This window comes from Cynoglossus semilaevis, chromosome 8 (genome assembly GCF_000523025.1).
Source record: "Cynoglossus semilaevis isolate Cse_v1.0 chromosome 8, Cse_v1.0, whole genome shotgun sequence".
NCBI lineage: Eukaryota > Metazoa > Chordata > Actinopteri > Pleuronectiformes > Cynoglossidae > Cynoglossus > Cynoglossus semilaevis.
Window position 1 is genome coordinate 5483340 of NC_024314.1, and position 10960 is coordinate 5494299.

General features: G+C 41.5%; 1 long non-coding RNA gene across 1 annotated transcript; it reads left to right on the top strand.

The window, feature by feature from the left end:
• Positions 1-2076: 2076 nt before the first annotated feature.
• Positions 2077-5984, top strand: LOC112487340 (uncharacterized). The gene is made up of 3 exons (XR_003050358.1): positions 2077-3055; positions 3153-3244; positions 3554-5984. It is a non-coding gene; the product is annotated as an uncharacterized LOC112487340 (long non-coding RNA).
• The last annotated feature ends 4976 nt before the right edge of the window (positions 5985-10960 follow it).

Sequence of the window (10960 nt, forward strand, 5' to 3'; positions counted from 1 at the left end):
GCTGTATATACATAAATATTTCCAGATTCACCTGAGAGCAGTGTCATTGTAGCAATGATAAATCAGGTTCTGAGCACGAGGAATGCAACAGCTCCAGAAAGCAGAGTGCGATCCATCATACAGGCCCTTCAAGTCTGTGTGCATTATTTAAGGGTTTGGGAGCCACCCTGGGGGAAATGTAGTGGATGAGATGGTGGTAGAAGGAAACAGAAAGGAAATGTAAGGATGTAGGAGTGTAAGGTTGTAAGGTTAAATTTAAGGAGCTGGAATATGGTGATCATTAAATAATTATCTATTGGACAAAACACACACACGACAGGAAAACAGCAGTCCCACTGCAGAAGCACGTCAGTTCTAAACTTTTTTCTGGGTGTGACTTTGTAAAAAAAAAACAACAAACCCTGGGGTCCAACTGCTCCTCCCAGGACACTCAGGCCTATAATTAGGTTACCTGCCAATCCATTTCATTTCAACAAATGTATTTAGTACATAACTATTGCCTTTTGTTCAAAAGGAAATGTAATTAAGTGAAGCCACACAGTCATCTACAGTTAGTGCTTTTTAATTAAGATAACAGACGAAAAAAGCTGCGGGCAGAACGGAATGGGTCCAAGCCATTACCAGTGCATGTCATAGTGTGATGTCACTGCTGTCACAAGGCTGCCTGATGCCTTTAAGGACATGGCTCTGGACAGTGTAGGATAAGAACATCCTGCTAAGTCTGACAATCAATGCCACATTAATGAGTCCTATGGGATCAGGAGGTGAGCAGGGGTTATGTACAGGCCAGATAACAGTATGAGATAGAGGAAGAGAGGGGGAGAAGAGGGGAGCACAGGCTCCAGCTCTTACTGCGGTCAGCAAAACTCTCATTGCAAAACTTGCAGGTAGAAAATGATGCTCATTCTAATAAGATGTGTTATTTTAGTAAGTATTAGGAGAATGATGGGAATGTGACAAAGTATATAAATAAGAAATGAAAAAAAGGACAAATACAAGCAAATGTGACAAACAAAGCTCCTGCTAAATGGCAAAGGAGGGATACAATATTAGGCAACATGTGGTGAAGTAATGTGAACGGTTGTTCGGTTTTGCTCTGCACACAAGTAGTGCTCGTCAGATGAGACCAACGGAGAAGACCAGGATGTTCCCTAAGTTTTTCCGGGGCTACATTGTAGATGTTGAGCAGATATACAGCACCATTTGTATTACGTTTGGTATGTTTTTCTTTCATTTTGATATCTGAGGTGTTGAGAACTTCCCCTAATTGTATTATAATTGTGGTTATTTTTTTAAATTAAAAAAAGAAGCTCTGTATCAAAAAAATAAAATAAAAAAATAAGTTTTGTAATAGGAACATCTAAACTAATTTAAAATAAAAGTTCATCATATTTATAAATATATGTATACACTTTTCCCCTTTTCACTCTACATCTGAAAGCTTATGTAGTTAAAACAGGGAACGATGCAATAGTTGCTGCAAATGTTTGAGAGGGGAATCAAAACGGTGGTTGTGTATGATTTATCCTCTCTGTTTGATCACCCTGGCAGGCTTATAAATAATAAACACTTGATTCTGTTCAAAGGATAAAACGGACTCTGGGTCTGGACTTTATTCACCATGGAAGCACAGGAAGAAATGGAAACTACGTTGACCAGCCATAACTTTGCTGCATATTTGATTCAGGTATTTATTCCTTTCAGATTGGACCAGTGTTGGTGGGATTCAGTGTCCATTGTCATCAGTCACGCTAGGTAATTAATTGCACATTTTCACCTGTAAGCATAACCTCAGGTTCATCAGCACATATTAGTATAGAACAAAGGTAGAATATATTTCTTTTGAAGTGTTATATTTGGTCTGACACAATACATTCTTTCATGACTAAGCTCTCGTGCTCACACTCGTCCCACTCACTCACTCACTCACTCACTCACTCACTCTTGGCTTTTGTTTGGACTCTACGCTTCACATTGTCTCAGCTCTCAGAGTAACTCCTCTGAGACTAGATGAGGAGGAGCCTGTGGCCTGGAGTTGTGTGTTTGTGTGTGAGTCGTCTCGAGGAGAGTAGCGGCTGCTGCAGATCACAGACCAGCGCTGATGCACACTTGGTTAAACTCCATCCACTGGGTGTGAAGAGAACACACGTGTGTCGGGGAGTCGGTGTGAGGTCAGAGCAAACACAACATTGGTCAGGATACAGGGATGACTGAAGTTTTGAATGGAAAAGAGAATTTCACTGGGAGATAGTCACATGTCTGACTGGGGATTTTCAACCTGTGGCTCAGGAGCCACATGTGGCTCTTTAAACTCTTTGCTTCCTGTAATGGACTAAATGAAACCTGGCTGTGCTTTAAAAAGTCAGCATTAAATAATCAGACAAAAATCATGGTTAGAACAATTTTACATGTCGCACTAAAGTTTCAGCCAATAATAGCAAACAGAAACAGAAACCACGGGGAGAGATCAATCAATGCTGGCTTCAGGTCACTGCTATCTGTCTGAACAGACTCAACCAGGACTTCTCTGTCTACGTCAAAATACATCAATAATAAATACATATTTATGGAAAATTGGGAAATTATTCATTTAAATTAAAAGGATCCATGTGTGTTTTAAGCCACCCATAAAAGTAATAATAGTTATATCTAAGCACCACGGTAGGATGCTTAAATCATTGTACACACAAACGTTAGCTACAACTAGTCATCTTTTAAAATACAATAAGTTTCACAACATTTCTGCACTGGTTTAAATGAATCGGTCTTGGCTACAGTATGTCTGGCTCTGTCCGTTCCTTATAAACCATCTAACGCTCCACTGAGTTGTTCAGAGCCACATACTGGCCAGCAGAGGGAACAGGGTCAGAAACAAAGAGCCTGAGAAGCCTTTATATTAATTGCTACACAGGTGTCAGCCCGCACGCCGCACAGGTGTTTAACAATGACGAGGATGTGCCGAGGTCCAAGCCCAGTGTTGGGTCACAGGGCAACTCTTCCTGGGTAACTCGAAGATGCCATCAAATATTTAGCTGGCCTCCTTTTCATGATCATCGTATGTAAACAAACATATTATCTGTGTGACTGACATGCAATCTTGCAGTCTGGCATAACAGTGAAAGCTAAGACTGTTTTTTTCTTTTTTTAACAAGGAAAAAAAAACGGAGCACGGAGCAATGATTAATCAGCAAATTTATTCTCTCCAAGACTCGGCCCCACCAGCGGGAATGTTACACTTCCGCAGGTAGGACACAGCTTGGTTTGTGTGTGTACTATATAAAATTAGTTTTGAAAGATAAATGGGACCGTGAAAGAAAAATCTGGCCCAATGCTGCACCTTGCGTTCTGGTGTTTTTAGGACACACTACCTGCTGAAAAATGCACCCTCATTATAGGATGTTGTAATACAGTGTTTTCTTTCTCTCACTTCAACGTACAGCAGGGGAGAAATTAGTGCTGCATACAGTACTTTTTATTTTAATGAAGTGATACTTTTGGTAAAAAAGAGATTTAGGTAATCAAACATAATCATTGTTTCTTGTAATTGTGGTAGGAGGACGGAGGAGGATGGAAAACTCATTAGGGACGGCCAATGAATAATGGAGAAGCGTGTGTTGCTGCTAGCTTGGTTTACATCTTCGCTGGATCGAGAGCTGCTGTTGGCTCCAGTGGGGGTGTGGAGTTCGGGGCAGGTGGGGCAGATGGAGACAAAGCGAGGCAGGAGGAGGAGGAGGCTGGCAGGAGTGGAGAGCTGGAGAGTCTCAGAATCGCCACAGTGAAAGTGAGGAGATGACTCCACTGAAAGCTGCAGCCAGCGTCGGCCTCATCAGGCAAAAATGGAAAAAAGGTGAAGCAGCCAGGAAGCGAGCTGCAGGGATGCAATGGTGTAACCAAGATCACTGGCAGTTGACAAAAAGGGGGGAGGATGGAACACTGATGAGTGATTATGCATGTTAGATACACACAGGAGTTCCTGAATGGTTCCATATGTGTTCCCTTCTACCAGAAATGTTGTTCCACACACAGTGTACCCCTTCAGGTTTCAACAATTATTGTATTTTTTATATTTCTTAAAATATGTTCCTCAACATCTGAAAGTCATTTCAATGTCAAACTGTGCCTGCAGGAACAGGACATACTGTGTACTCTGCATACGTAGTAGAGTGTACTGTGACAGTATGTGCACAGTCATGTGGTGAAAGTGACAAATGGAGGCGAATGGTTGTAGGTGGCTGCAGGTGTTTGGTTTCAGGTGACCAGTGTTGCGTGGTCCACGTGGTAACCAGAGCTGGAATCTCCGTCCAGAGGATAAAGCTCCTCCAGGATTGGTCGATTCTGCCTCCTGCTCCGATGTTTTACACGCAGGATGGACAATGACTGGCACATGGTGTGTGACACGGGGCTGTTACACAACCAGACATTGATATGATGCATGGATGCATCCATGGGTGCATTTTAAAAATAAAATTAGAGTTTGTTAATGTGCGACAATGCTCAGTGTAGCGGCTCCTGCTGACTCGCCATGCTTCCTCCTCAGAGGTGTCTGCGAGCATCAGGAAGTGAAAATTGATAATCACAGGTCTCAAGGTGTGAGTTTCTGCACATCCTATAGATAAAACTTGTTACGAGAGAGACAAGGCACTGATGTGCTGCTCTAATTTTTTATGTTACCTCAGCAGCTGGATGTGAGTCTTCAATCTCACTCTTTCTGCAACGGTTTTGTACATGAGATAAGATGATCAGGATAGTTAACCTGATCGTTTTTTAATATTTTTCTAGTTTGTAAATTAAATTATGAAAAAACATAAAAAAGGTTAACAATATTAGCCAGGAATTTTAGGAGAGGATAAAAGACAAAGCCAAAAATAACAGTACCTTACTGAGCTTTAATTTAGAAAGAAGAAAAATCAGAATCTGAAGCTCTCATATCTAAAGCTAAGTTCAATCATTATTCAGAAACCCAGAAAACTCTGACCCTGAGGAAACGGTGATAAAAAAGGAACTAGGCCGAAGCATGTAAATATATAACACAGGGATGTGGGGCAAGAGCTACAGCCACAGATATTTGGGAGCTTCAGTATCTGAAATGACCAGCAGAGTCACTGCATGAACAACTGATTGGAATCTAAAGCATAAAGAACGCTGTGTCATGGTTTGGGGCTGCATTTCAAAAAAAGGTGGTGGTGGGAAACTGAACAGAACTCGTGTTAGAAACTCATTTTTAGTGATTCAAATCACAGGACAAATGAAAACAACACACTCCCCATATACAAAAAAAAAAAAAAGATAAAATGAGAGTGACAAAGCCGGTACAAACTCAGAGAATGAGTGCTGCAGGGACGAGCTGGGGTCAGGAGCAGGAGCTGATGCTGGTGCAGCAGATAACCTGGGCAGAAACAAAGCACTTGGAGTGGTAGATGATTCATTTGGAGTGTGATTGGGCAGCAGTGAGGGAGCAGACAAAGAGCGTGGTTGAGAAAACACTCACCGTGAGTAGGAAGACCAGCAACTCAGTGCACCGACATTTAAATCAGAATCACATTCATCTCCACGGCAAATGTGCTGCACTGGATGGAGTGATGTACGTCATGGGGAAAATATCTATTTAAATAATAATCAGGGTTTTTTTTTTTTAACAGATCTTAAAATAAAACAAGAAGAGAGTGCAAAACCTCAGTTGAAGTATTTAGTATTCACTGTGAAACGACACTATGTTTAGAACCCTGTCGTCGGTGGCAATGGTTTGAACTGCGGCAGAGTGACAACAGGGGAATTAACACAGAAGATGGAAATCACCTGCTCAAAGCTGACAGTGTGTTGTTTAGTTTCACATGTTTACAGTAAAATTCAATTTTATTCATACGTTTTTATTTACATCCTCAGCTTTAATTAACAGCCATAACCTGCAGTGGGATAACTACGGCCATTACTCAGTCTGCACATGAACTGTTGTTGCTAACAACGCTAATATTGTTGAAGGATTACTCCTCCATCCATCCATCTATCCATTTTCATCCTCTTATCCGTTACCAGGTCACGGGGGCAGCAGTCTCCACGACCACCACCCAAATCACACTGCACCGTACCAACCCCCCTGAACCTTCCTGCAGGTGGTCAGTCCACTGGAAGGTACCAACCGCCCTAACTGGGATTCAAACTTACCCAGGAGGTGAACCCTGGGGTTCCACACCAATGACAGAGACGTGGCCTCTGGACCAAAGAGCCACTTACTCCTCCAACCAGTGAGACCAAATACTTTAAAATTATCCACATGCAAAATGCTGACAAGCTAAATGTTGGGGCATCTGCTGTTAATTCAAACTTTTTTTTAAACGCAGTTCATTTGTATGACATTTAATTACAGTCTGAAGTATCAGGAGGAGCAGGTGGCCCGGGGGTATTTTTACTTCATCTGCCCCCCTCCCATTAAAAACATGTGGGCACCCCGACCCAGATGCTAAAAATACCTTTAGGCAGCACTTAATTAGTGAAGTAATAAGATGAGATGATGGAGTGGAGAAGATGGAGAGAAGCTGGAGCGAAGGAGGAGGAAGGAGTAATTGTCTTCAACTGTACTCAAACACGGGTCTCTCTTCAGTTTTTGTCTTTCAGGAGACAAACTAAGAAGTCAGTCCAGATGATCACATCACCTAGGAAACCTGGTATTTGTGGTTTAAAAATATTATTTTTATTATTTTATCTCAAGTTGGTTGGTTTTAACTTTGTATATTTAGTTTTCAGCTACAGTGTTATATTTGTGTCCATTAATTGCAACATAAATAAAACTGTTTTCCTTTGCAAAATACTTGACATCCTGCTGGACTTCCAGATGAATTTCTTTGACGGAGCTGACGTTACTCTGCCACAGCGTTGCCTGCTCAGCAGTCCTGAGTTTTCTAAAAGCACTTCATCATTTCCTCGGGGAGGAGACGAGAACAAACACAATGTGACACCACTTTTTGGATCTGAGAGGAGAAAGGAGACGGAGAGAGAAGGACAACAAATCTACGACACTTTGGTCGACCAGCACGGTGGCAGTTAACCTCTGCTGCAGAGACAGAGACAGTGTCAGAACAGACAACCACAGCTCACTCCCACCTTCTCATCCGAACACTGCACCACCTCGTGGTGACCACAGAACGATCTCCACAACCTTCTCCTAACCTACAATTGGACCACACTAAGGAGAGAACGTTCGTACTCGTCTCAAGTGACCACAGATGCAGATGCTAAAAGTATGACAATCCCCAGACACAGACACAAATGTCTGTAACAGCGCCTGCAGGTCTTTTTTTTACTGCAAAAATGAACATAAATCTAAACAATACCTTTGGCTTGACACAACCTTGCTATTTTGTCCAATTATTGCTATTTTCATTTTAAAAAAGAAACTCTGTGCACTTGTTCTGTGCGCTTAATTTCAAATGATATGATGTAATCTCACACCCTAATGAAAAAAAGACAATTTGTAAGTAGATGAACAGGTAAGGTAGAACATGTCTTAATCATGGTGCTGTTTGGTGAAGGGGAATTCGTTTAGTGCAATGTCTGCATTTGAATATTTGAGCAGAATCTGCCCGACAGTCATGGAGATATTTCCGTCTGCGTGAGATTGAGCAGCTGTTGATTTTCAGCAGAGTCCACACAGACGCTGTGAGAATTCCACCACAGATGTGTTAAAGGCACCAGAGTATCTACAAAGGCAGCCCTCCAGAGACCATGATGCAATGCAGCCAAAACACTTTGTGCTCACTCAGAGCTGCTACTCTCAGCTTTTATCAACTAGGAAGAATCCCATGTTCCAGATCATTCATCGGCCCACTCTAACCACCGAGCTTTGGTTAAAAGCAGCAGCTTTCTGAAAAACTCAAGACGAATAAAGAAAAACACAGAAATGACAGGGAATTTATATTCTCTGTTTTTGTCACCTTCAAATCAGCAGAAATTCAAATCCAAAGCACTATATTGCTCATCCTTTATGACCCGACATAACTGTGACTCCGTCCATTCAGAAACACAGAAGCCCTCCCTGTGAGGTCGTCAGTGGAGCCTGAGGGAAACCCAATCCGGGAGGATAGAGTGGTCGGAGAGGATAAAGCAGCCGAGGCGATGACGCTCGGAGGACGGTCAGAGGACGGTGATCAGGATGCCACCGCCGCTCCTCCATGCCACTGACACAGCTTCCTCATCAGCCAATTACAGTAATTAGAGGATCGTTTCCAGTTGTTGAAAGATTAAACGCTCAATTTCCTGGCTGCTGGAACGGCTTAGTGTTAGTGTGTGTTATGAAAAAAAAAACAACCTGTGAGAAAAAAAAAACTTGAACAATATTATATTTCTTTAACATAAACTTATTTGTGGACAAATAAAATGAAGCTGATTGGTTGTTGTTGACTTTTCTCTCAGAGCTACAGCTGCAGAGACTCAAAAATCCAATGTCAGAAACTTGACGACAGCACAAATCTACCTGACATGCATTAATGACCGGGCCGCTGAGGTGACTGTGCAGTGCTTTCGGCATCGCCACTCCAGCTCCTGTGTGTGGCAAACGCAGCCAAAAATAAAACAAAATGAGAGCATGAAGCAAAACCACTTGGGATCTTCCTGTCCTCTCACTGTTATTGGCTTGTGGAGCGCTGATGCAACACAGTGAACATTCCTGCACTGCTGGGATGAATGTGCCTCCACACAGTAATGACATTTGAAAAAGCCCAAGAACAATATTTGTCTGTAAAAGATAGAATTTTATTGTTTGATTTTGTTTGAATTTGATTGTTTGTTTTTTTTACTAAAATTAATATATATATGCATATATATGTGTATACGTGTGTGTGTGTTTATATTATTAATTTAGTTTTGACAACAAAGCCATTACAAGAATGAAATTGCCTCTGTTTGGCCCCTAAAGTAGACTAAGTTTTTGGCCCATAGACCTAAGAAAATCCTCACAAACTGCTGTTCCTTATTTCATGAAAGGAAATCCTCAGTGACTCTCTAGAAACTGAGAAGTAATGCGTGACTGCATGATTCATTCAGGTCATGTAATTCATGAAAAAAAAAAAACTAAAACCAACTGCTATCATAAAGTCAAACATTTGGCCTTCATTTGCCAGATAATAGGGGGAGGAGGGGGAGGGGGAGCTGAGATGGAGTTACAGGTGAGACAAAACCTCAGAGGGTGATCTCTCTCCTTACCCTTCCTGACGTGACCATCGTGGGGTTAATAAGAGCTTCTCCCTGTGCATGGATGTAATAGAGAAGATGGCCGGCTGTCAGTTTGCACCTTCTCTTTCATCCTCTGAACCTGATGGTGACATAAAGGCTCACACAGGAGGCTCACTGCTGTCATGACACTCAGCTCAGCTCAGCTCATTCCATATATATATTGTACATATATATATATATACATTTATTTATTTATTTTAATGACATGTATGACAATGAAATAAATGATATTTATTCCTGTTTATTTGACAAGTGTCCATTTCATGTATTTTTTTCCAGTTGTATCTGGTGGTAGTACTGTGGGTATAGTAATCCAAGTGAAATTGCCTAAAATCAGATTATGCTAATGAGGGACAGCCAGTGAGAGCAAGTAGGTAAAAAGAGGACTGTGGTGTATCTATATGTTGAAAGAAAAAATGTCACAACAAAAAAACAGTACAAATTATGGACCAAACAAAAAGAGCAAACTTTTTTTTAGGTTAGATAGAAAATCAATAAAATAATTAATTTTGGGGAAAAATAAATAAAAGTCAAAACATATAACATATAGAATAGGAACATATTTTTACAAAAAAAACCAAACAAATAATGGAATAATAGCCAAGAAAAAAGAACGTATCCAATTAATTAGTTATAATTCAAACTCAGGCTAATGTTTTGCATCGTTCACTGCTTCTATTTACCTTTCATGTGTGCTCCTACTCTGTGACTTGTGGTGAACACTGTGTGATCACTGCCTGATGTTTTCTGGCTTAATTAAGAACGATGGCTAAGAGCCAGAACTAGAGACACTTCCTGGATGTAATAAAAAGAAACTAAAGTCAGTCCAGTTTCCTGCCTCCACACTCTGGAGAATACGAGTGTCGCCTTCATTGTTAAATGAAGACGCTCGTCTCAAATCGGTGATTCACAGAACAAACTGAGAACCAGATGCCGGTGGATTGGCACCACTCTGGTAGAGTTGACTAAAAGTAGCCGAAGGTGATTGACATGCATCGTTGGGGGTTTGCATCTTTACTCTCGGCACCGTGCAATTCCCACAAGTAAAACAAGGGCTGACTTTTAATTATTTCACACAGCCTCAGTCTATTTCTCACTTCTCACCCACACACCCACGGAGAGAGGTGTTAAAGAGGGACGGCAACTAGAAAAAAAAGACTTTATTTCAAACCCAGCCAACGTGAATCTCATGTCGGTTACCATGGGTCAGTGACGCCGCAGCAGTGCAGGTATAAGGACTTCACAGTCAGTTTATCCAACTAAATGCTAACAGTGCTAACGCTGAACATCCTCCTTTATTCTAGTGAGCCTTTTAAAGCCAGTTTCTTTCCAGTCTCTTGACAACAATGAGAGAGATGTTTGGTTTCAGGAGTCAGTCAGCGGGAAAGTATTGAGCGCCCTGCTGCAGGATCGGATGTGGTGAATTAGTCTAAAGCCCGGCTGGAGAATAAAACTGACACAGCAGCACTGCGTCGGCCACCGTATCAGCGCCTGCCACACAGACTGTGTGCAGCCTGCGAACCTCACCACTGGGTACACATCTCACTGTACTACAAGTAATACCAGGCCAGTCGTCCACGTGGGCTCCACTTGTGTAGCCCATGTGATGTGCCACTGGCTATTTCACAAAAGTCATTCTCATTCTTCAGTGCTTACATGTACCACAAGCAGGAAGTAATTCACCTACATTCATTAAAAAAAAAAGAAATTATATATATATATATATATATATTTC